We start from the raw sequence: 27,696 nt of genomic DNA, 5'->3' as shown, positions 1-27,696 counted from the left end.
GAACTAGGAATGACTAGTATCATTATAAACTAGCAAATCATCGATAATTGTGAATTATTTTCTATATAAGGACATTCTTGTGGCCACTCTTGTGTGCAATACTGCCTTATGCGAATCCACTCTTCATTGCTTTTTTGGGCTTGACAAATTTCTTGCAGTTTCTGTATGCTTGCTAGCCAATTTTGCACAGCAGACTGCGAATATGACTATTTCATGCACAAAATTCACATCTTGTTGTGTTGGATGGTCTGCTCTTGCTCTTGATATGGCATCAGCGGACATTTGCATATTTCCCTGGTCATAGACTGTCTCATACGTATATCTCATCAATCTTAAACAAAATCTTTGGATTCTTGTGGGCTTTTACACGATCTCTTTTTCATCCAAAGATACCAAAGGTTTATGGTCTGTCTCGATGACGACTCTCAATCTGACACTATAATCTAAAAATTTCTCACATGCCCATCTGATGGCAAGTGCTTCTTTTTCAATTACTGCATATCTTGTCTCTGTGTCAGACAAAGCTCTAGATGTGTAATATATTGGTCTACGAAAACCATCAGGTTGCTCCTGGAAAAGGACTGCCCCTAACCGCAGAGGAGATGTCTGCAGCTATCATCGTTGGTGGTGTAGGGTTACAGTGTGCCAAGATCGCCGATGATATGAGCACCTCTTTAATATTCCGGAATGCTTATTCTTGGTGTGAACTCCAACACCACGCTAGATCTTTTCCGAAAAGTTGTCTTAGCAGTTCTGTCACCTGGGCTAAATGAGGTAAAAATATTTGCTAATTGATTCACCATTCCCAGGAATCTTTGGAGTTGCTGAACAGAATTAGGAGTAGGGAATTCTGTAATGGCTCGTGTCTTCTGTGGATCTGCCATTATACCTTTGCTGCTTACTATATGTCCTGAGAAATGAATTGAAGTCTTGGAAAATTCGCACTTCTCATTCAGAGTTACCCCTGCTTCTTGAAGATATTGTAGAACTGCTCAAACTCCTTGGTCATGTTCCTCTACTGCCTGCCCATGTTTCTGCTCGTTTTAACTGGTGCCACCATGCTGCATGTTGTTGTTGTTGTAGTAATTGCAGCATAGCGAGGGTATTGTAAATAAAGTCTGGGAGCCTAGATTAGGTCAATTAATAACTCTTTCTTATATGTACATTACTATTTACACTCTCCTCAAGCCTTCTTCGCTAGCAACCTTCGTGCTGCTTCTCCCCAAGGTCCATTACCATGTGACTATCATCCACTCTACGGTGGGAGGGGTTGCCCTTATTGTCTTAAGCATTAATCCTTAAATGTCCTTATACTACAGTTTCCAGAAGATTCTGCCTGACAGAGAGTTAGCGCTATCCCAGCTCAGGCCTCCGGTTAAAATCGCACATCAAGTCCCAATGAAATCATCAGAGCACTAATTTGCACATTTCGGGCTGGATTTTGTGCAGGGTGTGGGGCTTCTGGTGCCAGGCCAAAACAACAGGGGTAACTCCACCTCAGCCTTTTTGTCTCCCACACCACCCCACCCCTCTCCCTCCCCCCAAACCCGGTGCGTTCCTCCACTGTTACGGAGGCGACGTTTCCAGCGCCAGGATCTCCATTCCTTTAAAGACCAGGATACCACCTCCACGAGCTGCTGGCAAATCACAGGGTTGGCAGCTCTGAAGTATCAGCAGCAGCACCTGGAGAGATGGCCACGGCTAGAATTGCAGAGGCCTTGGACCCAGGCCCAGCGCTGGAGACCCCTGACCTCAGGTAAGTGAGGTGGGTTCACTGGTGCCAGGCCAGAAGGCCCTGTCCGGGAGGGGGGAGGGGGCGAGATTGCGGGGTGAGGGGGTGGTCAGAAAGTCCGGGGGTGGGGAGTCCTGGGAGGCACATTGTTTTCTGGCCAGGGCCCTCCATGAAGAGGTACGGAGGGACACACTTTGCCCCCAAGTCCTCAGGAACGGTGCCTTCCCATATGGTGGAAGCTCCCCCGGCGCTGATTAAATCCCAGCAACAGCAGAAAGAGGCCCTTAATTGGCCACTTCAGGGCCTCAATTGGCCTCTGGGCAGGAAGGCCATCTTCAGCCAATTCCACCATTGGGAAAATCGCTTGGGGATGGGGCAGCAACAGGCCCTCCGCAGCCCTCCGTCCCTCCCACCACCCTTCGCGATTCCATGGGTTCCCCCGCCCCCTAGCCTCGGTGGGGGGGGGGCCATAAAATCCAGCCCTTAAATAACACCCTGTTAGCTTGGGACGGATTTTCTTGCTGCCTGTGATTTAAAATTGGAACCAGCTAGATTGGTGCGGGAAAGGAGTAGGTCAATCCCCTACTCCATTTTAACTGTCCCACTCTCAACAGCACCTCCCAAATCCATGACCTCTACCCCCAAGAAGAACATGGGCAGCAGACACACCAACACCTGCAAGTTCCCCTCCAAGCCACGCACCATCCTGACTTGGAACTATATCGTTGTCCTTCACTGTCGCTGGGTCAAAATCCTGGAACTCCCTTCCGAACAGCACTGTGGGTGTACCTATACCCCAAGGACTGCAACAGTTCAAGAAGGCAGCTCACCATGACCTTCTCAAAGGAACTTAGGGACGGGCAACAGATTCTGGCCTTGTCAGTGAAGCTCACATCCTATGAATGAATTTTTAAAAAATCCCGCCTTGTCTGGCTATTGATGATGTCATCAGGGTGGTGGTGGAAAAAGATTCAATAATAACACTAAAAACTGAAAAAAAAATACAGGGCTATAGGGATAGAGCGGGGGTATGGTACTAATTTGAGCGGCACAGTGGCGCAGTGGTTAGCACTGCAGCCTCACAGCTTTAGGGACCCGCGTTCAGTTTTGGGTACTGCCTGTGCGGAGTTTGCAAGTTCTCCTTGTGACCGTGTGGGTTTTCGCCGGGTGCTCCGGTTTCCTCCCATAGCCAACGAACAAAGAACAGTACGGCACAGGAACAGGCCATTCGGCCCTCCAAGCCTGCGCCGATCTTGATGCCTTCCGAAACTAAAACCTTCTGCACCTCCGGGGAGCGTATCCCTCTATTCCCATCCTATTCATGTATTTGTCAAGATGCCTCTTAAACGTCATTATCGTACCTGCTTCCACCACCTCCCCCGGCAGCAAGTTCCAGGCACTCACCACCCTCTATGTAAAGAACTTGCCTCGCACATCCCCTCTAAACTTTGCCCCTCGCACCTTAAACCTATGTCCCCTAGTAACTGACTCTTCCACCCTGGGAAAAAGCTTCTGACTATCCACTCTGTCCATGCCATTCATAACTTTGTAAACCTCTATCATGTCGCCCCTCCACCTCCGTCGTTCCAGTGAAAACAATCCGAGTTTATCCAACCTCTCCTCATAGCTAATGCCCTCTAGACCAGGCAACATCCTGGTAAACCTCCTCTGTACCCTCTCCAAAGCCTCCACATCCTTCTGGTAGTGTGGCGACCAGAATTGCATGCAATATTCTAAGTGTGGCCTAACTAAAGTTCTGTACAGCTGCAGCATGACTTGCCAATTTTTATACTCTATGCCCCGACCAATGAAGGCAAGCATGCCGTATGCCTTCTTGACTACCTTATCCACCTGCGTTGCCACTTTCAGTGACCTGTGGACCTGTACACCCAGATCTCTCTGCCTGTCAATACTCTTAAGGGTTCTGCCATTTACTGTATACTTCCCACCCTCATTAGATCTTCCTAAATGCATTACCTCACATTTGTCCGGATTAAACTCCATCTGCCATTTTTCTGCCCAAGTCTCCAATCGATCCATATCCTGCTGTATCCTCTGACAATCCTCATCATTATCCGCAACTCCACCAACCTTTGTGTCGTCCTCAAACTTACTAATCAGACCAGCTACATTTTCCTCCAATTCATTTATATATACTACAAAGAGCAAAGGTCCCAGCACTGATCCCTGCGGAACACCACTAGTCACATCCCTCCATTCAGAAAAGCACCCTTCCACTGCTACCCTCTGTCTTCTACGACTGAGCCAGTTCTGTATCCATCTTGCCAGCTCACCTCTGATCCCGTGTGACTTCCCCTTTTGTACCAGTCTGCCATGAGGAACCTTGTCAAAGGCTTTACTAAAGTCCATATAAATAACATCTACTGCTCTTCTTAGATTAGAGATACAGCACTGAAACAGGCCCTTTGGCCCACCGAGTCTGTGCCGAACATCAACCACCCTAATAGGATACTAGTAGGATACTAATCCTACACTAATCCCATATTCCTACCAAACATCCCCACCTGTCCCTATATTTCCCTACCACCTACCTATACTAGTGACAATTTATAATGGCCAATTTACCTATCAACCTGCAAGTCTTTTGGCTTGTGGGAGGAAACCGGAGCACCCGGAGAAAACCCACGCAGACACAGGGAGAACTTGCAAACTCCACACAGGCAGTACCTGGAATCGAACCCGGGTCCCTGGAGCTGTGAGGCTGCGGTGCTAACCACTGCGGCACTGTGCCGCCCCTGCAATCATCTTGCAATCAGACTTGCAGGTTGATAGGTAAATTGGCCATTGTAAATTACCCCTAGTGTAGGTAGGTGGTAAAGAATATGGGATTACTGCAGGGTTAGTATCAATGGATGGTTGTTGGTTGGCACAGACTCGGTGGGCCGAAGGGCCTGTTTCAGTGCTGTATCTCTAAATAAAATAAAAAAATAAATAAATTGTTCTGCCAAAGAGCGAAGGCGTGATGGCTGAATGACCTCGTTCTGTGCTGCATGATTCCATGATTTACACCAACCAAAAAGTGTTTGGTTATGAGTGGAAGACTGCAACAATGCTTATGGATACATGCCAATTTTTGGATTACAACATCAGTGCTTAAAATGGGATTATTTTCGGGCAGCTACCTTGGACCTACGTCTTTGAACTTTTGAGCTCAAATGTAGCAATTCATAAAGTTTGTCCAGAAAATTTGAACAAACTAAAATATCTATAATTGGATCGAGAATCCAATTGTGACAGAAGTGTCATATTCAGTATTACAGTCTTGTTCTGGGAAGAACCGTCTCCTTCCTTCACATTTGCATATGAATGTAAGACAGGAAGATAAATGACCCAGTCCATTAAACTCACACTATCCAGAAAATCCGAGCTCATGTACACACTCCTGTACCCCCTCTCTCCTCAACACACACATACTGACACAATCTCTTGTTATAACCAGGTGAGGAGGGGGTCTCAGGCTCCCCTTTCGCCCCTTCTCTGGTTTGCCAACAACAGGGTTTATCCTTTTTTAACACAGTGATTGAACTCACCACCTCAGTGAGCGCTTACTCCTGCTCCTCGAATGAAATTGCAAATAAATTAATCAGACAGTTTTTCTTGAGTTGAACAAGAAAGATTTAAGTTTATTATCCTTATCATTCTAAACCAGTTAAAATTACTAAAATACGTTATGCATCCACACCCACATTCACACACACACACACACAAATAGATTACTGAGGGAAAAACAGAATTGGGAGGTTGGAGTAGAGTCTGTAATAAATGGAATTTAAATACCGTTCAGTAGTCCCAGTTGAAATTGTAGTCCTGAAATCCACGCTGGGCCACGTGCACAGTTGCAGACTTGCTTGTATCCTAGTTGTTGGTGTTAGGGGTCTGTAGACTTGGCTTTACCAGCTGCAGCTTGCGGTTTCTCTGGATCTCTACTGGAGAGAGAGAGAGAGAGAGAGAGAGAGAGCGGTTCCCTTGATCGCTTTCAATTATTGTCTACTTTCTGAGTCACCACGCGTACAAGAATACAAGAAATAGGAGCAGAAGTAAACCACATGACCCAACAAGCCTGCTCCGCCATTCAATATGATCATGGCTGATCTTGGGCTTCAATTCCACTTTCCTGTCCGCTCCCCATATCCCTTATTTCCCTGAGAGACGAAAAATCAATCTATCCCAGCCTTAAATGTATTCAATGATGGAGCATCCACAACCCTCTTGGGTAGAGAATTCCAAAGATTCACAACTCTTTGAGTGAAGTAATTTCTCTTCATCTCAGTCCTGAATGATTGACCCCTTATCCTGAGACTGTGTCCCTGTGTTCTAGATTCCCTGACCAGTGGGAACAATCTCTCAGCTTCTACCCTATCAAGCCCTTTCAGAATCTTGTATGTCTCAATTAGATCGCCTCTCATTCTTCTTAACTCCAGAGAATATAGGCCCAATTTACTCAGCTTCTCATCATTGGACAACCCCCTCATCCCAGGGACTAATTTAGTAAATCTTCGCTGCACTGCCTCCAGTGCAAGTATATCCTTTCTTAAATGTGGAGACCAAAACTGCACACAGTATTCTAGGTGCTGTCTCACCAAAGCCCTGTACAATTTTAGTAAGACTTCTTTATTCCTATACTCCAATCCCCTTGAAATAAAGGCCAACATGCCATTTACCTTCCTAATAGCCTGCTGCACCTGCAAGTTAACTGTGCGTTCCTTGTATGAGTACCTCCAAGTCTCCCTGAACATCAACACTTACCAGTTTTACACCTTTTAAAAAATATTCTGCTTTTCTATTTTTACGAGCAAAGTGAACAACTTCACACTTCCCTGTATTATACTCCATTTACCATCTTGTTTCCCACTCACTTAGCCCGTCAATATAGCTTTGCAGCCTCTCTACATCCTCCCCACAGCTTACCTTTCCACCGAGCTTTGTATCATCAGCAAACTTAGATCCCTCTGTTCCTCCACACTGCCAAGAATCCTGTCTTTAAGCCTGTATTCTGCATTCAAATTCGACCTTCCAAAATGAATCACATCACACTTTTCCAGGTTGAACTCCATCTGCCACTTCTGCATCCTGTCAATGTCCCGTTGCAACCTACAACAGCCCTCCACACTATCCACAACTCCAGCAACCTTTGTGTCATCGGCAAACTTACTAACCCAGCCTTCCACTTCCTCATCCAAGTCATTTATAAAAATCACAAAGAGCAGAGGTCCCAGAACAGATCCGTGTGGAACACCACTGGTCACCAAGCTCCAGGCTGAATACTTTCCATCTACTACCACCCTCTGTCTTCTATGGGCCAGCCAATTCTGTATCCAGCCAGCCAAATTTCCCTGTATCCCATGCCTCCTTACTTTCTGAATGAGCCCACCATGGGGAACCTTATCAAACGCCTTGCCAAAATCCATATACACCACATCCACTGCTCTTCCTTCATCAATGTGTTTTGTCACATCCTCAAAGAATTCAATAAGGCTTGTGAGGCATGACCTGCCCCTCACAAAGCCATGCTGACTATCTCTTATCAAACTATGCTTTTCCAAATAATCATAAATCCTGTCTCTCAGAATCAGGGCCACCCCCACCTCCCAACCCACCTCTGAAATCCAAGACGCCCCCCCTCCCCTCCAAATGACCACTTCAGCCTCATCAGGGAAGGACCGATCGCCTGGTGAGGCTTGCCCAACTTACCTTCACTCCTGGGTCCATCTGGTCGGCTGGGCTGCAGCTCCAGCAGTGGCCACCGCTCCCAGTGGCGCTGCTGGGACTAAGAGCTGCTGGCAGCTCAATGAGGGGGACTTCCTCCCTCAAGCAGATTGAAGTCCCGCCTCAGGACAATTAAAGCCTGGGAACCTGTAAAATGCGGGACGGATCTCTGGGCCAGGTGGAAGCAGGTTCGCCACTAACTTTCACGTCGGTGGCAAATTCCCGTCCACCTAAGGTAAAATCCAGCCTTGTGATAGGGTGGAAGGCAGGAGAGATCAAATGACAAAAGGTTTCATGTTGCAAGGCCAAAGGGAGTGATAATGGGACAAGTAAAGAAACAAAAGATGTGTCTTGAGGATGTATGAATGGAAAAGTGAAGAAAACAAGAAACAAAAGAAAAAAAACCAAAGAAACAAACAAAATGGGGATAAAGTGGGGATAACATAAAGTTAAAATTACATAACAACACTAAATGGTTGCTAACTTTTAAGTAAGATAAATTCTGAGATCGATAGATAATAAGAGTTAAGTAAAACATGTAAGTTAATTTAACTTTTAAGTTAAAATAACAACCAGAAGTACAAATGAAGGAGCTGATCATAGAAAGTGTAAGGCACAGAAAGAGACCACTTGGCCCATCGTGTCTGTGCTGGCTGAGAAACAATCCACCTACTCTAATCCCACCTTCCAGCAATTGGTCCGTAGCCCTGCAGAATATGACACTTGAGATGCATCGGTTTCTGCCTCAACTACCTTTTCAAGCAGTGAGTTCCAGACTCCCATTATCTTCTGGGTGAAAAAGCTTTTCCTCATCACCCCTCTAAATTTTCTCCCAATCACCTTAAATCTGTGCCTCCTCATCACTGACCAGAGGTGACCAGAACTGCACACAGTACTCAAGTTGTGGCCTAACCAATGAGTTACACAGTTCCAGCATAACCTCCCTGCTCTTATATTCTATACCTTGACTAACAAAAGAAAGGGTTCCAAATGCCTTCTTAACCAACTTATCGACTTGTTCTGCTACCTTCAGGGATCTGTGGACATTCACTCCAAGGTCCCTCACTTCCTCTACACTTCTCAGTATTTTCCCATTAATCATGTCTTCCTTTGCTTTGCTTGACCTCCCCAAATGCATCACCTCACACTTCTCCAAGTTGAATTCCATTTGCCACTTTTCTGCCCATCTGACCAGACCATTAATATCTTCCTACATCCTACAGCTATCCTCCTTGCTGTCTACCACACGGCCAATTTTTGTGTCGTCTGCAAACTTCTTGATCATGCCCCCTACATTTACATCCAAATCGTTAATATATAGCACAAAAATCAGGGGACCCAGTACTGATCCCCGCAGAATGCCACTGGAAACAGACCTCCAGTTGCAAAAACACCTGTCAATAATTACCCTTTGTTTCCTGCCACTAAGCCAATTTTGTCTGCACCTTGCTGCATTTCCCTGGATCCCATGGGATTTTATTTTTTAACCAGTCTGTCATGTGGGACCTTGTCAAAAGCCTTGCTAAAATCCATGTAGACCACATCAACTGCACTTCCCTCATCTATCTTCCTTGTTACTTCTTCAAAAAATTCAATCACATTGGTCAAACAAGACTTCCCTTAACAAATCCATGCTGACTATCCTTGATTAACCTATGCCTTTCTAAGTGACTGATTGGTGAGCAACTGGTGAATGTTTGTTTAAGTCTTAAGTTTACTTCTCTTAATTTAGTTAACAGTCGAATAAATAGATGTACAGCAAGGCATCTCAGTCCCATGGAATTTACAGGTGATAAGTTGCCAGGACCAGATGGGATGTTGAGGATGGAAATTGTGGATGCACTGGCCATAATATTCTAACTTTCCTTAAGTGCAGGGGTAGTGCCAGAGGACTGGAGAATTGCAAATGTTACACCCTTGTCCAAGAAATGTAAGGATAACTACAGGCTAGTCAGTTTAACTTCAGTAGTGGGTAAACTTTTCAAAACAATAATCCAGGACAAAATTAACAGTCACTTGGGTAAGTGTGGATTAGTTAAGGAAAGCCACTTAAGGAAGAATGTGAACATTACAGAGGGTGCAGAAAAGTTTTATGAGAATAGTTCCAGGGGTAAGGGATTTCAGTTATGTGGATAGATTGGAGAAGCTGAGGTTGTTCTCCTTAGAGAAGAGAAGTTTGCGTAGAGATTCGATAGAGGTATTCAAAACCATGAGGGATCTAGATGGACTAGATAGGTAGAAATTGTTCCCATTGGCAGAAGGGTAGAGAACCAGAGGACACTGATTTAAGATGAATGGCAAAAGAAGCAATGGTGACATGAGGGAATACTTTTTTTTTAACACAGTGATTGTTTAACACTCCCTGAGAGTGTGGTGGAGGCAAATTCAATGTTGGCTTTCAAAAGGGATTTGGATAAGCTCCTGAAGACAAAAAAATGCTGGGCTATGGGGTAAAGGGCAGGTGAGTGGGGCCAGTGGATTTGCTCTTGCAGAGAGCTGGCCTGGACACAACCGGCCGAATAGTCTCCTTCGGTGCTGTAAGCGTCTCTCAATCTATGATTCTATGATTGTGAAGTGGCTTGGGACGTTTTATTATGTTAAAGGTGCTATATAAATACAAGATTTTTTTGTTGTAACACAGTCATAACAGTCAAGCTATTTTTCACCTTTGAGTGAAATAATACAGCTTGATGTTTGGCATCAGTCTTTGTTTCAGCAAGTATTTACTTCTTCCAACATAAGAGAAATTGAAGAAACGTTCATGCAAAAGACAGGATTATCCAGTTCGGATAATGTTATCATTATGTGCTTGTGTTATGCTGTCGTGTGATGAGGGCCATGTGTGTCAAGTTTCATTGGAATAGGCTGTTTAGATCATTTGCAAGAATAACTGACACCACTGAACACACGACAGTATCTACTACAGTGCTTTCATTCCCAGGAATTTGTCCATTAAAGAAAGGAAAGACTTGCATTTATACAGCACCTTTCACATAATCAGGGTAAACTCTAAGCACTTCACGGTCATTAAGTAATCTTTGAAGGGTGCTCGTACTGTCCTTATCTTGGCAAATGCTGCATCCAATTTATGCACATTAAGTTCCCACAAGCGATAAATCAGATAAATGGCCAGTTAATCTGTTTTGGCAGTATTAGTTGAGGGATAAACGTTAGCTAGGACATTCAGAAAACCGTCCCCCATTGATCTTTGAGCAGCGTGATGGAATCATTTAATTCCATCTGAACAAGCAGAGAGGCTCGCTTTTAATGGCCCATATTTTGCTGTGGTAATCATGGCGGAATTATCAGGTTTCACGGTTTTTACTCCAGTGAAACCAACAGCAACTTCAGGAGTTCGGAAATTGCAGAATAAGATGGAAATCCAGAAGTTGAGTGGATGCTTCTCCACAGAGTCTGCTATTGAGGTCCCAACAGACTACAATCTCCCTTGTGATAGAGCCATAGAGAGATACAGCACTGAAACAGGCCCTTCAGCCCACCAAGTCTGTGCCGACCAAAAACCACCCATTTATACTAATCCTACATTAACACCATATTCCCTACCACATCTCTTCAATTCCCCTACTACCTACCTACAGTAGGGGCAATTTACAATTGCCAATTTACCTATCAACCTGCAAGTCTTTGGCTGTGGGAGGAAATCGGAGCCCCTGGCGGAAACCCACACGGTCACGGGGAGAACTTGCAAACTCCACACAGGCAGTATCCAGAACTGAACTCGGGTTGCTAGAGCTATGAGGCTGCAGTTCTAACCACTGTGCCACTGTGATTGTGAATTGATAAGATCTTCCACTCTTAGATTGTTAGTCTCGCTCTAACAACCCAGGAAAAAAATTACACCTTGTTGAATGAGGTGTAACTGGACTTTTAATGGTGTCCTGACTTCATAATTACTGCTAAACACCATCACCGGTCCTGAAAAGCAAATTTTATACTTGTGCAATGTCAAATTTCTCCATAATAATCAAAAATTCTACATATTTATGACAAATTTTAAAAAAAACTTATGAGTCTGTTTATCTTTATTTTGGCTTCTACCTTATACAGCCAGACATTCATTTCAAGCTCTGTAAAATTTAAATTAAAACTGGGGCAATGTAATTGCTTTTAATTTCCGGGTTTGCTGTGTGTGAGTACTTCAATTTGACTGGTTGTCTACCTGCTTGCTGTTACACCCCAAGACACGCCCTTGCTTTGGTGCCAGATTTAAACTACCGTCAAGAAAGTTGAAACTCGCCACAGAGATTGCTAGATATTTGTGGACAGCTTTCATCGAGGTCAGGGACAAGTATCAGTAGAAACAGTTTCTTTCTATCTACCCCTGCTGTTCCCATCAATAGCTTGAAAACTTCGATTAAATCCCCCTTTAATCTGCTAAATTCCAGGAAATGCAACCTCAGTTTGTTCAATCCCTCCTAATTTAACCCTTTGAAATCCAGGTATCATTCTGGCAAATCTATCCTCCACTTTTTCCAACACCAATATATCCTTCCTAAGGTGTGGTGCCCAGAATTGAACACAGTACTCCAGGTGTGGTCTAACCAGGGATTTCTTTGGGGAATTCAGCAATGTCAATAACCAAGCAACAAGGAATCCAAGGGCTCATTTGCAAAAATATCGCTATGGTAACTATCGGAAAATAAAAAAAGTTTGAGAATTGTGCTACTACTGATCTGGAAAGAAGATTTCTTGTCACAACAGAAGATCGAGGGTTCAGTTTTCCTAACCTTTGCTCCCAGTGACTGCTCATTCCCAAGGTCAGCTAAAGAGGAGACAGGGCCATTTAATTGGGCCATCACTGCCTGTTGAGGTCACATGATGCTCAAGACACAGGATTGCCCAAGAAGCTAACGGAAGGAATGTACCAGAAATATATCTCAGACCCTCCATAGGAACATAAGAACTGGAGTAAGCTATTTAGCCCCTCAAGCTTGTTCCTCCATTCAATGTGATCATGGCTGATTTGTGACTTAACTCCGTATACTCACCTTTGTTCCCTGTCTCTTAATACAGTACCTTTGGTTGACAAAAATCTATCCATCTCATATTTAAAATTGACCATCATTGGTTAGGCCACAACTTGCATTCTGGTCACCTCAATACAGAAAGGATGCAATTGCACTAGAGAGGGTACAGAGGAGATTTATGAGGATGTTGCCAGGACTGGAAAAATGCAGCTATGAGGAAAGATTGGATAGACTGGGATTGTTCTCCTTGGAACAGAGAAGGCTGAGGGGAGATCTGATTGAAATGTACAACATTTTTAGGGGCCTGGATAGAGTGGAGGTGAAGGGCCTATTTACCTTAGCAGAGAGGTCAGTGACTAGGGGAGCATAGATTTAAAATGATTACTAGAAAAATTAGAGGGGAAATCAGGAAAAAGTTTTTCACCCAGAAGATGGTGGGGGCCTAGAACTCACTACCTGAAAGGGTAGTTGAGGCAGAGACCCTCAACTCATTCAAAAGGAGTCTGGATATGCACCTCAAGTGCTGTAATCTGCAGGGCTATGGACCAAATGCTGGAAGATGGGATTGGAATAGGTGGATAGTTTTTCAGCCAGCACAGACACGATGGGCCAACTGGCCTCTTTCTGTGGTTTAAACTTCCTATGATTCTATTCTAATTGCCAGTTGTAGAGATGTTACAGCTACATTCATCCGGTATTAACCCTTCAGTTTCCTGTCAGATAGCAAAACAAATTGAAATGAAGCACTAAGATATTCCTCTCCAATTTCCTCAGGCAATTAAGGAAGCTTTCAAAAGTTCATAATTCTTCATAATCATAACTAGTTTACAACCTACCCTCGATAATCAGATGCAGTTTAATTGGCATTTAATCTCATTGCTGTTTTCAGAGTTTTGCGACATGCAAAATGGCTGCAGCGTTTCCCAAGACAACCAAGACGAAGAAGAAAGAAAAAACATTCATTTATATAGCATCTTTCACAACCTCAGGCCGTCCCCTTACAGCCAATGAAGTGCTTTTGAAATCGAGTCACTTGTTGTAACATGGAAGACCTAAACAGTTCGTTGAGCAAAGGTCTACCATTTCTCAAAGAGCAACTAGAGAGACAGGTGAAGGGCTTAATGATGAGCAGGTTCATTGTTGAGAGTTTGGATAATAAAACTGGATGATGAGTATTCTTGACATTTTTGTTGACGACTCGGCTCAATCATTAATCCCATTCTTTCTGATAGGTTGTAAATAATTGACATTTAAATAAGAAAATATGAAGAAGTATATTTAAAACGGTTTATACTCTACTTGAATGACTGTAACTACCTACTGGGAGTGCAGGACATTGGAATGAACAAGTACGTTCCAAGGACTATCAGAGGGGACAACTTTCTCAGAAGAAGACTCTCAGCAAGAAGCCTACAGCACAGGAATCTTACATTAGGGAAATACTTCACCCAACCATTACTAATGACACTTCAATAATATCTTCAGATATAACAAAATAGCCACAACCGAAATGTGAAGTGTGGTACTTGAAGAGAATCAGCAGGAACAAATGATGCTTCTGCAGCAGGAATGCAATAACATTATCTGAGATGAGTTTCAAAGGATAGATAAGCAGCTTAATGGGCAGAGAAGCTGTTGGAGATTGTGGAGGTTGCCATAGTTATCATGAGAGCAATGGAGAATGAGACTCAGACTGAAAAATTTAACTCAAGGCAATGCAAGTGCTGAATCAAAGTATATCAGGCATAACACAAACCTCGTAGAACATAGCCGAGCCCATACTGAGTACAGTGTCATTCTGCAACAACATTACTTCCTAAATGGCTGCTCTCTTCTAAAGTCTTGTCTTATAGATACCAACCTTTGGTTGACTGAACAAACAGTAGCCTCCAAATTATTGTCATTTGAACACTTAACACATGTGAGTGAAATTCCTTTTTGTTCTTTTTTAGCGATGTTAACATAGGAACATAGGAAACTACAGTACCAAAAAACGCCCTAATTTCTTCTGGTCAGTCACAGAAACTAATGCATTCAAATCCCCACTCCTTCAAATATCTTTCAATTATCCCTTAAATAGTTCCATACTGTACATATCCCACATAGAATGAAGAGGCACTGGAAAAGATTATAGAGCCACTGGAGAAGGTGTAAAATAGTTTTACAATGGTGATACCAGAACTGAGAGGTCAAACCTACCAGAAAATATTGGCAAACCACTTAGAGCGAAGACCAAAGTACGGAAAGATCTCATCAGGCAACTCCTCTTTGCTGATGATGCTGCATTAACATCCCACACTGAAGAGTGTCTGCAGAGACTCATCGACAGGATTGCGGCTGCCTGCAATGAATTTGGCCTAACCATCAGCCTCAAGAAAACGAACATCATGGGACAGGATGTCAAAAAAGCTCCCTCCATCAATATCGGCGACCACGCTCTGGAAGTGGTTCAAGAGTTCACCTACCCAGGCTCAACTATCACCAGTAACCTGTCTCTTGATGCAGAAATCAACAGGTGCATGGGAAAGACGTCCGCTGCTTTATCCAGACTGGCCAAGAGAGTGTGGGATAATAGTGCACTGAGACGGAATACAAAAGTCCGAGTGTTTCAAGCCTGTGTCTTCAGTACCTTGCTCTACAACAGCGAGGCCTGGACAACGTATGTCAGCCAAGAGCGATGTCTCAACGCATTCCATCTTCGCTGTCTCCAGAGAATCCTTGGCATCAGGTGGCAGGACTGTATCTCCAGTGCAGAAGTCCTCGAGACGGCCAACATCCCCACCACATACGCCTTACAAAGCCAGCGGCGCTGTTTTCTCCAGAAAAGTGAAGGCTGAGGAGTGATCTGATAGAGATTGTTCACATTGTGAAGGAGTTTGATAGGGTTACAGTAGAGAAGATGTTTCCATTTGTGGGGAGACCAAAACTAGGGGCCATAATTATAAGATAGTCACTAATAAATCCAAAGGGAATTCAGGAGAAACTTTTTTAGACAAGAGAATGGTTAGAATGCAGGATTTGCTAGAACAGCGGGTAGTTGAGGTGAATAGCATAGAAACATTTAAGGGGAAGTAGATAAGCACATAAGAGAAAAAGGAATAGAAGGTTATACTGATGGGGCAAAATGAGGTAGGGTGGGAGGAGGCTTGAGCAGAACAGAAATAATGGCATAGACCGGTTGGACGCAATGGATTGTGTTTGTGCTGTAGCTTCTATGTAATTCTGTGTAACTGTCTGGCTCTATTCTTTATGTTCAGTACCCTCTGTTTAAAATAGTTAATCTACCTGTGCAATTTCTCTCTTATAAGCCTGAGCCTTTTTCCCTAGTTTTTGAGTTTGAAACAAACTCATCCATATTATTAAGGCTCAGTTTGAACTTTTCACTTATCAGAATCTTGAATCTTCTTTGGCCTCCTTGTCTCGAGAGACAATGGGTAAGCGCCTAGAAGTGGTCAGTGGTTTGTGGAGCAGCGCCTGGAGTGGCTATAAAGGCCAATTCTAGAGTGACAGACTAGAGTGCTGCAGATAAAATTGGTTGTCGGGCCTGTTACACAGTTGGCTCTCTCCTTACACTTTTGTCTTTTTTCCTGCCAACTGATAAGTCTCTTCGACTCGCCACTCTTTAGCCCCACCTTTATAGCTGTCTGCCAACTCTGGTGATCGCTGGCAACTGACTCCCACGACTTGTGGTCAATGTCGCAGGATTTCATGTTGCGTTTGCAGACATCTTTAAAGCGGAGACATGGACAGCCGGTGGGTCTGATACCAGTGACGAGCTCGCTGTACAATGCGTCGTTGGGGATCCTGCCATCTTCCAAGTGGCTCACATGGCCAAGCCATCTCAAGCACCGCTGGCTTTGTAAGGCGTATGTGGTGGGGATGTTGGCCGTCTCGAGGACTTCTGTGTTGGAGATACAGTCCTGCCACCTGATGCCAAGGATTCTCCGGAGACAGCGACGATGGAATGCATTGAGACATCGCTCTTGGCTGACATACGTTGTCCAGGCCTTGCTGTTGTAGAGCAAGGTACTGAAGACACAGGCTTGAAACACTCGGACTTTTGTGTTTCGTCTCAGTGCACCATTATCCCACACCCTCTTGGCCAGTCTGGATAAAGCAGCGGACGCCTTTCCCATGCGCTTGTTGATTTCTGCATCAAGAGACAGGTTACTGGTGATAGTTGAGCCTAGGTAGGTGAACTCTTGAACCACTTCCAGAGCGTGGTCATCGATATTTAATTATTTATTTAAATAGCTTGATATTGATGGAGGGAGCTTTTTTGACGTCCTGTCCCATGATGTTCGTTTTCTTGAGGCTGATGGTTAGGCCAAATTCATTGCAGGCAGCCACAATCCTGTCGATGAGTCTCTGCAGACACTCTTCAGTGTGGGATGTTAATGCAGCATCATCAGCAAAGAGGAGTTGCCTGATGAGAACTTTCCGTACTTTGGTCTTCGCTCTAAGACGGGCAAGTTTGAACAACCTGCCATCTGATCTTGTGTGGAGGAAAATTCCTTCTTCTGAAGAATTGAATTATATCTCCCGTGAGCCTTCTCTTCCCAAGGTTAAACAATCCTTTACTCAACAACAGCAACTTATGAAGCACCTTTAAGATAGGGAATGTCACAAGACAGCTTCACACGAACTGTAAATGAACACAAAGGGACGCCAAACCAAAGTTAGCGACATTAGGTAGGCTGTTTAAAACTTTGTTCATTGTAGGAGGGGAATTGCAGAGGATGTTGACATTTTTTATTTATTTAGAGATACAGCATGGCAGGAGACTATAGGGAAAAGAGAGTAGGTGTATGCTCAAGAGCCCAACTTTGGAGGAATGCAGAGCTCCTAGATGACTGTAGGGCTGGAGGTTGGCACAAGGTAGGAGTGGGTGAGGTATTTGAACAGGAGGATGAGAATTTAATTGGGGGACTGGGAACCAATGTATGTCAGTGAGAGACAGGTTTGATTGGGACTTGGTTTGGGATTTCATACAGTAGCAGGGTTTTGGATGAGCTGAAGTTTGTGAGACCAACCAGAAATGTATTAGTAGAATGAAATCAGGAGGTAAAGAAGGCATGGATGAGAGTTTCAGCAACAGATAAGCTGAGTAGAGAGAGAGGCAGACATCTTGACTGGAAAATGCCTCAATCTTCTTTCATTGTTGCTGGGCCAAAATTCTAGCACTTGCCATCTAACAGTACTGTGGGAGCACCATCACCACATGGACTGCAGAACAATCCTCACCAACACCTGCTCAATTAAGAATGAGCAATAAATGCTGGCCTTGCCAGTGATACACATATCCTGTCAATGAATGAACACACAAATAAATAAATAAATGGTGATGGACTAGGCAATCTTTCTGATGGAGAACATTAGGGTTGTAAGCTGATAATGAAGATATAAGATTGGAAGCCCAACTCAGGATCAAATAGGATGCCGAGTGTGCAAATAGTCTGATTCCACCTGAAACAGTGGCTGGGAAGGGTAATGGAATCGACGGTTAGTGTACACAGTTTGTGGTAGGTCCCAAGGATATTTAACCAGGGGAAAATGCAGCTCATTAGAGACTAAATGATAGGCAGGTTGGGCAGGATTTTGATGCTGATATTGGTGTGGGAACAGAGGTGGGCAGGTGCGGAATTTCCCAATACTGCCCAGTGTGCTGGTTCCACACCTGGGTCCCACTCCCAGCCATTTTCCTGGTGGCTGCATTGGGAATGAAACAGGTGGTGGGTAGTTGTTAGCTCAATTAAGAGGCTAATTAAGGCCAATGATCAGAGGTGACTGAAATTTTCTGTGGCATCGGGAGCATGGTCGATGCCTGGAGGTGACCTCTCTGTTTTTTGCACTAGTTCACAGGATGTTGTGTCGCTGGCTAAGACAGCAGTTATTGCCCATCCCTAATTGCCCTTGAGAAGGTGGTGGTGAGCTGCCTTCTTGAACTGTTGCAGTCCTTGTGGTGTAGGTACACCCACAGTATTGTTAGGGAGGAAGTTCCAGAATTTTGACCCCGCAACAGTGAAGGAACGGTGATATAGTTCCAAGTCAGGATGGTGTGTGGCTTGGACGGGAACGTGCAGGTGGTGGTGTTCCCATGCATCTGCTGTCCTTGTCCTTCTAGGTGGAAGAGGTCGTGGGTTTGGAAGGCACTGTGGAAGGAGCTTTAGTGAGTTGCGGTAGTGCATCTTATAGATGGTACACACTGGTGCCAGCCTCAGATCAGGGGAAGGGGGGAGCTAGCGCACCAGGATCACATTGAGAGCCCCCTCATCACACTGCTGCCATACCTGCCTGACCACAGCTGCCACCACAGGCTGCCCTGCGGAGGGGTTTCCCCTCCACTTTGGTGGTCAGGCAGCTGCGGCCATTTTTGAAAAATGTGCTGAGAGGGCACCTCAAGATGGAGGCATCATCTCCCTCTCCCTTACCTGCAACAGCAGATTGTAATTCCTTCAATGCTGAAAGGGCCTCCTCTTGGTTCTTCAGTTTCGAAAGCCCACCTGCTGTCTTTAATTGGATGGCAAGCGTGCCTCTGGCCACTATTTGGCTAATCCTGCAAAATCGCAGTCAGGTGACTATTCCCTCACGGTGCAGGTTCAGGAACCACATTTGATTCCAACTTCAGAGCCCTGACCCCAAACGGAAAATCCTGCCCATAATCTGCTAAATTTTATGTTCTCCAGGTAGCTCAGAAGCTTTAATAAGTATTGTTTTGGTTACACTTTAATGTAAATAGGCTAACACCTCCATTAAAATAATAGACGGAGGATTGTGAAGTCATTTGCCTTGATAACACAATACTGGATTCCATCTTCTGTGGCATGTTGACCTCAAATATATTATTATCCTTTGTCAACAAATCTTTGGAATCTGCGAAGGAGCGGAATGCTATCACCAAAAATAGCATGACCACTAAATTATAATTTTAAGCATTTATTTCTCTTGGAAATATTTACTTAACCCGTATAATGATTTTGGAACCTGCAGTCAAACTCTCCGTATTGGGTAAACGGAAGCTCTATGACATTAGAATTTTCGAGCAGGTGTGAATGGTTGTTAATGCTTTTTCTCTGAGGTTTCAGCTGATCTTCTGCTGTACACACCCGCCTTCTGACAAAAATTCTACCCCCACCCCCTCCATCCCACCATCCTCTGTGTGCATTTCTCAGTAGCTTGGTGTGGAGACTCTTAAACATAGTGATGCCATTTCAGACCACAGTAGAAGGAAAACCCATGGGAAAAAAAACATTGCATTTATGGAACAGCTGTCACAACCTTAGGATGTCCCAAAAGCACTTTACAGCCAACTTGAAGTAATTTTGAAGTGTTGTAATGTAGGAAACACAGCAACCAATTTGTGCACAGGAAGATCCCACAAACAGCAATGTGATAATGACCAGATCATCTGCTTTTTTGGCAATGTTGGTTGAGGGGTAACTGTTGGCCAGGACTGACCTATTCTTCTTTAAGATAATGTCATGGGATCTTTTATGTCCACCTGACAGGGCAAAGGAGGTGGGGGAAGAGGGTGAAGAAGGTGAGGGCACAGTAGACTTTAGCCCACATGAGTGTGCAAGAAAAGGTGAAATTAGACAGTGCTGGGCACGGGGATCGATCTCTGCACAGGAACGGGGAGGCCCGAGGCTCATTCAATGTTAGGTGGAGGGGTACGTGATCGAGAGAGGGTGGGTTCGTGATTAGGTGAGGGGGTAGCAAACAGTAACATTAAAAGCGTCCCAATATTAGGAGAAAATCAGGGGGGAAAAGGGAAGGAGGAACTTAAAATAATCATGATCACGAGACAAAAAGTAATGGGAAAACTAATGGGACTAGAGGTAGACAAATACCCTGGGCCTGATAGCCTACATGCTAGTGTCTTAAAGGAAGTGGCTGAGGAGATAATGGTTGCCTAACTTGTGATCTTTCAAAATTCCCTAGATTCTGGAAAAGTCTGAGTGGATTGTAAAACCACAAGTGTAATGATCCTGTTCAGGAAAGGAGACAGAAAATGAAAACTATAGGCCAGTTAGCCAAACATCAGTCACTGGGAAAATGCTGGAATCCATTATTAAGGGAGTAGTAACAGGACATTTAGAAAATCAGAATACAATCAAGCAGAGTCAGCATGGTTTTATGAACAGGAAAGTTTCACATTTATTGGAGTTCTGTGAGGATGTAGCAAGCAAGTGGATAAAGGGGAACCAGTAGATGTAGAGGATCTGGATTTCCAAAAGACATTCAATAAGGTGCCACATTAAAGGTTACTACACAAGATAAGAGCTCATGGTATTGAGGATAATATATTAACACGGATAGAGGGTTGGCTAACTAACAGGAAACACATGCGAGATCAATAAGTGTTCATCGGGTTGGAAAACTGTAACTAGTGGAGTGCCACAGGGATCAGTGCTGGGGCCTCAACTATTTATGATCTACATAATGACTTGGAAAGCAAGTTGCCTCCAACCCGTTTCTACAGGACTGAAACAATTCTGCCCAAAGTGTCTGCAAGGGGATATCGATTGGTTAAGTGTGTGGGAAATAATTTGGCAGGTGGAATGCCGCTTACAAGTGCCAGGCAATGACCATCTCAAACAAGAGAGAATCTAACCATCTCCCCTTGATGTTCAATGGCATTACCATCACTGAATCCCCCACTATCAACATCCTGGGGGTTACCATTGAGCAGAAACTGAACTGGAGTAGCCACATAAATATCGTGGCGACAAGAGCAGGTCATAGACGAGGAATCCTGAGGAAAGTAACTCACCTCCTGACTCCCCAAAGCCTGTCCACCATCTACAAGGCACAAGTCCAGGAGTGTGATGGAATACTCTCCACTTGCCTGGATGGGTGCAGCTCCAATAACACTCAAGAAGCTCGACACCATCCAGCACAAAGCAGCCTGCTTGATTGGAACCCCATCCACAAACATTCACTCCCTGTAACACCAATGCACAGTGGCAGCAGTGTGTACCATCTACAAGATGCACTGCAGCAACACGCCGAGGCTCCTTAGACAGCACGTTCCAAGCCCGCGACCTCTACCACCTCAAAGGACAAGGGCTGAAGATGCATGGGAACACCACCACCTGCAAGTTCTCCTCCAAGCCACACACCATCCTGACTTGGAACTATATCGTCGTTCCTTCACTGTCGCTGGGTCAAAATCCTGAAACTCCCTTCCTAACAGCACTGTTGATATACCTACCCCAACATGGACTGCAGCGAATCAAGAAGGCAGCTCACCACCATGACCTTCTCAAAGACAATTAGAGATGGGCAACAAAGGCTGGTCTAGCCAACGACACCCAAAATCCCATGAACGAATAAAAAAAAGGCATGTGCACGATACACCAATCTCCAGCAGCAGTGAAGTTGGCTTCAGAGTCAATGGGCGAGAGAGGGAGACTCGTATTCTCCTCCCAATAACCATCCAGTAACCCTTGTGAGAAAGTGTTTGCAAAGAAACAGAACAAGATTGAGCGCAGGAGCGATGCCCCAGTGGTTAACCAGCCTGAAAACATACACTTCCTCGGCTGACAGTGGAAGAATGATGACTTAGATGGTATCTGAGCATGTATTCAAGCACAGGCAGGCTCATCGAAGAAGAGGACAGAAGGTTAAGTGAGTGGTCAACAAGGTGACAGATGGAGTATCATGTGGGGAGGTTTGAGTTTATTCACTTTGGTAGTAAGAATAGAAAAGCAGACTATTGTTTCAAAGGTGTGAAACTTGTAAATGTTGATATTCAGAGAGACTTGGGTGTACTTGTAAAAGGAACACAGAAAGACAGCATGCAAGTACAACAAGCAATTTGGAAGGGGAATAGCATGATGGCCTTTATTGCAAGAGGATTGGAGGACAAGAATAAAGAGGTCTTGCTACAATTGTACAGGGTTTTAGTGAGACCATACCTGGAGTACTGTGCACAGTTTTGGTCACCATATTTAAGGAAGGATATACTTACATGGGAGGCAGTATAACGAAGGTTTCCAGGTTATGCCATGGGATGAAAAGGTTGTCCTATGATGAGAGGCTGAGTAAATTGCGTCTATATTCTCTGGAGTTTAGAAGGATGAGAGGTGATCTCATTGAAACATACAAGATTCTGAAGGGGCTTAACAGGGTAGACACTGAGATGCTGTTTCCCCTGGCTGTGGAATCTAAAACACAGGCACAGTCTCAGGATAAGGATATCAAGGGTGGCACAGTGGCGCAGTAGGGCGGTGCAGTGGGGCGGCACAGTGGCGTAGTGGTTAGCACCACAGCCTCACGTCTACAGCGACCCGGGTTCAGTTTTGGGTACTGCCTGTGTGGAGTTTGCAAGTTCTCCCTGTGACTGCGTGGGTTTCTGCTGGGTGCTCCGGTTTCCACCCACAGCCAAAGACTTGCAGGTTGATAGATAAATTGGCCATTGTAAATTTCCCCTAGTGTAGGTAGGTGGTAGGAGAATTGTGGGGATGTGGTAGGGAATATGGGATTAATGTAGGATTAGTATAAATGGGTGGTTGATGGTTGGCTGGCACAGACTTGGTGGGCCGAAGGGCCTGTTTCAGTGCTGTATCTCTTTAAGATTAGGGGCTGATCATTTTGGACTGAGATGAGAAGAAATTTCTTCACTGAAGGGGTTGTGAATCTTTGGAATTCTCTACCCCAGAGGGTTGTGGATGCTCCATCGTTGAATATACTTAAGGCTGGGATAGATAGATTTTTGGTCTCAGGGAACCAAGAGATACAAAGATAGTATTGAACAGCAGAGCAGGCTCAATGGGCCATATGGTCTTCTCCTGCTTGTGGGATCAGAATTCCTTCCCCCCACAACTGGATTTTAAAACCAGACTTTGTGAAGTATGGGGAAGGAACCCCAACCCCCACGGACACTAGTACTGTGAATAAGAGCCAAACCTCAACACAAAGCACACAGAGGCAGGCTGCATTCCAATGAGTCAATTTTCAAACATCCCAACATCACAACAGGACTGATACTGTTAAAGGACTGGAATTTGGGACATTATCATTACAGTGACACAGGATAACTGCCCTCATGTTAAGTGATTGGGGAGGACATTGTTCCAACTAACTGGCCCCAGAGCACAACATTCACTCCTGTCAAGACAGGATAGAAACCTCTTTCATGGATATTGTCTTTGGAGCCTGGATTACCTCACCTTGGTGGAGTTCATTGTTCTCGGTCATGCAAATCACATCAGCACTAAATGGATCTGTCTGGACTTGGTAGGTAACAGAGGAAAAGGATTAAAAGGTGCTAAGTGCTGACCATCCAGCAGGATGACTTCAGGATAAAAGCAAAATACTGCGGATGCTGGAAATCTGAAACAAAAACAAGAAATGCTGGAATCACTCAGCAGGTCTGGCAGCATCTGTGGAAAGAGAAGCAGAGTTAACGTTTCGGGTCAGTGACCCTTCTTCGGAACTGACAAATATTAGAAAAGTCACAGATTATAAACAAGTGAGGTGGGGGTTGGGCAAGAGATAACAAAGGAGAAGGTGCAGATTGCAAACACCAGGAGGGAAATAGAAAGCAATGAAGGTGAACAAGGTAAAAGAGACAAACGAAAATCCCGTCGGAGAGGAGAGCAGAACTTCTTCAAGGTAGACCCGAAACGTTAACTCTGCTTCTCTTTCCACAGATGCTGCCAGACCTGCTGAGTGATTCCAGCATTTCTTGTTTTTGTTTCAGATTTCCAGCATCCGCAGTATTTTGCTTTTATTTTAGTGTTTAATTCACTGCCACTTCTCTTCCAGGAATGCCTACCTTGAAGAAGTTCTGCTCTTCTCTCCGACGGGATTTTCGTTTGTCTCTTTTACCTTGTTCACCTTCATTGCTTTCTATTTCCCTCCTGGTGTTTGCAATCTGCACCTTCTCCTTTGTTATCTCTTGCCCAACCCCCACCTCACTTGTTTATAATCTGTGACTTTTCTAATATTTGTCAGTTCCGAAGAAGGGTCACTGACCCGAAACGTTAACTCTGCTTCTCTTTCCACAGATGCTGCCAGACCTGCTGTGTGATGACTTCAGGAGATGTGTTCATGATATTTCGATAAGGATTATCATAAAAGGGACAAGATCGAAGGGTTTGGAGCTGCAGATATGTGAAGAAGGACAGGGACTGGTCTTCTCAGGTCCAGGCCTACAATCAACATTGGTAATGACCAGCCATGTGGGTGATTGTAAGTTTTTCAGTCAAATCCTGAAGGGGTTTGTACTGTGGGGGTTTGCAGTCGAGAAGGAGGGTCAGGAAAGGTCAACCTGGCTCGTGGACCTACAATTCTCACCGGAAGGACCAATCACATGGAGGATTGCAAGTTATCAGCCAAATCCAAAGGGTATTTGGGGCCGAGAGTTTTAAAACAATTTTAAGTGTAGCAGCCAAATCCTGGGTGGGTTTGGGTTTCGAATTGAGTGAATTTGGGGTTTTGCCTGTGTTTTTTCAAAAGGTTTATTTTATAAGTCGTGGTGACTTGTGTTTGGTTGAGCACCGAGGTTAAATCGTGAAGGGATTTAAATCGGACTAATCAATCAAGGTGTCATGTGGTGTCCTTTAGATTAGTTAGAGGTCTTTGTAACAGGGTTTTAGGAGGGGTGTTGTTTTTTTTTTAAATAAAGAAATTTGTGGTTCAGCCCAACCCTGTGTCCATGCAATTTGTCCTTTATAAAATCCTAACGTCAAGAATCATCAGTAAGGGGGGAAGCGGGAGCGGGAACCTCTTACATGTTGCTATTCCTTATATTCCTATATTCTTAAAAGGAGTGGAGATGAAATAAACAGGAGGCTCTTCATTGTGTGAACAATGCTGGTTGGGATCCAAACACAAAATGTCGAGTAAATAGGAAGAAACTGTTTCCACTGGCTGGAGGATTGGTAACCAAAGGTTGCAGATTTAAGGTAATTTGCAATAGAGTCAAGGGGAGATGAGGAGAATTTTTTTACACAGCGAGTTGTTGTGATCTGGAATGCATTGCCTGAAAAGCTGATGCAAGCAGATTCAATAGTCACTTTCAGAATGGAATTGGACAAATACTTGAAAAGGAAAAAAATTGCAGGGCTATGAGGGAGGAAAGGGCAGGGGAGTGGAACTAATTGGATAGCTCTTTCAAAGAGCTGGCATCGGCATGATGGGCTGATTGGCCTCCTCCTGTGATGTACAATGTTATGACTTGATTTCTCATACATTGAATATGAGACTGCAATGAATTTGACAGCTCTGGGTAAAGTATGGCACTGCCTGTGTGTGTGTATGTATGTATGTGTGTGTGTGTTCCCTAGAGATTAATTTCCTTAAAGAACTTACTCAAGTCTAGTGGTGCCTGCTTAGCAAGAAGATAATGACAGCAGAGCTGCGTCTCTGACAGTTCTCACAATGCAACCTCGGGGCAATAAATTCACCTGTCAAGGTGCACATGCTTTCTCTCTGCTTGCTTTCCTCCAGTTGGACCACACTTACAGCATAGACAGCCATCACAAACACTCAAACACCGTGATAGTGTGAGCTGACTGCATTTCATAAGCTTCCAGACTAATTCAAGACAAGCTGTATGCATTAAAGGCAGTTGCAATTAATTTTAAACTGCAATTAATTTAATCGAGGCATGGCATCATTTTGAAAGCAAACATATGGACAATGCCACTTCAAAAACTCATTATAAGTGGACAAGATTAGCAAAGGAATGATAAGGGATTAAAAGAAGTTTGCATAGCATGATAGCACACATCTCAGAAATGTCTCAAAGGGTTTCACACAATTGCTGGAGTTCAGAAGAGTGAATTGTATAGAAACCTATACAATTCTAACAGGACTTGACAGGGTAGATGCAGGATGGATGTTCCCGATGGTGGGGGAGTCCAGAACCAGGGGTCATAGTCTAAGGATACGGGATAAACCTTTCAGGACTGAGATGAGGAGAAATTTCTTCACCCAGAGAGTGGTGAACCTGTGGAAGTCGCTACCACAGAAAGCAGTTGAGGCCAAAACATTGTATGTTTTCAAAAAGGAGTTAAATATAGCTCTTGGGTCTAAAGGGATCAAAGGGTATGGGGCGAAAGCCGGAACAGTCTACTGAGTTGAATGATCAGCCATGATCATAATGAATGGCAGAGCAGGCTCGAAGGGCCAAATGGCCTACTCCTGCTCCTATTTTCTATGTTTCTATGTTTGGAACAGCACCACCTGCAAGTTCCCCTCCAAGTCACACACCATCCTGACTTGAAACTATATCGCTGTTCCTTTACTAACGCTGGGTCAAAATCCTGGAACTCCCTTCCCAACAGCACTGTGGGTGTACTTACAGCACAGGGACTGCAGTGAATCAAGAAGGTGACTCACCACCACCTTCTCAAGGGCAATTAGTGATGGGCAATAAATGCTTGCTTCGCCAGTGACACCCACATCCCATGAAACAATAAAAAAAAACTGGAGTATTGCATCCAGTTCTGGTCACCACACTTGAGGAAGGATGTGAGGGTCCTTGAGAGGGTGCAGAGGAGATTTACCAGAATGGTTCCAGGGATGAGGGATTTTAGTTACATGGTTAGGTTGGAGAAGCTGAGGTTGTTCTCCCTGGAGCAAAGAAGATTGAGGGGAGATTTGATTGAGGTGTACAAGATTATGACAGGCTTAGGTAAGTTAGACATTGGAAAACTATTCCCATTAACTAATGGGAAAAGGACTCGGGGACAGAGATTGAAGGATTTGGGCAAGAGATGCAGGGGGAATGTGAGGAAAAACTTTTTTACGTGGCGGGTGGTAATGACCTGGAACTTGCTGCGGACAAAGGTGGTGGAAGTGGAAACAATTAATGATTTCAAAAGGAAATTGCATGGGTACATAAAGAAAAGAAAGTTGCAGAGCTACGGGGATCGAGCGAGGGTGTGAGACAGACAGATTGCTCTGTAGAGAACTGGCATTGACTCAATGGGCCGAATGACCTCCTTCTGTGTCGTAAATTGCTCTGACTCCCTAGACCAGAGACAGTTCAGGTGAGATTTAATACTGGTGCTCAGATTTCTGAGCTCCTTTGATAGTCAAAGTGTTACAATCAGGTGAGAAGGGGTCACAAGGCACCCCCCCCCCCTTGTCCTTCCTCTTATTTGACCACAACAGGGTTTATTCCTTTTTAATCAGTCAATGTACTTATCACTTCAGTGAGTGTTTACCTTTTACCTTTGTTGTGATTGTAAAAGAATCAATCAGACAGGTTTTCTTGAGTATAAAGAAGAAAGA

This window comes from Heterodontus francisci, chromosome 12 (assembly GCF_036365525.1).
Source record: "Heterodontus francisci isolate sHetFra1 chromosome 12, sHetFra1.hap1, whole genome shotgun sequence".
Taxonomy (NCBI): Eukaryota; Metazoa; Chordata; class Chondrichthyes; order Heterodontiformes; family Heterodontidae; genus Heterodontus; species Heterodontus francisci.
This window is presented reverse-complemented; position numbering follows the sequence as displayed.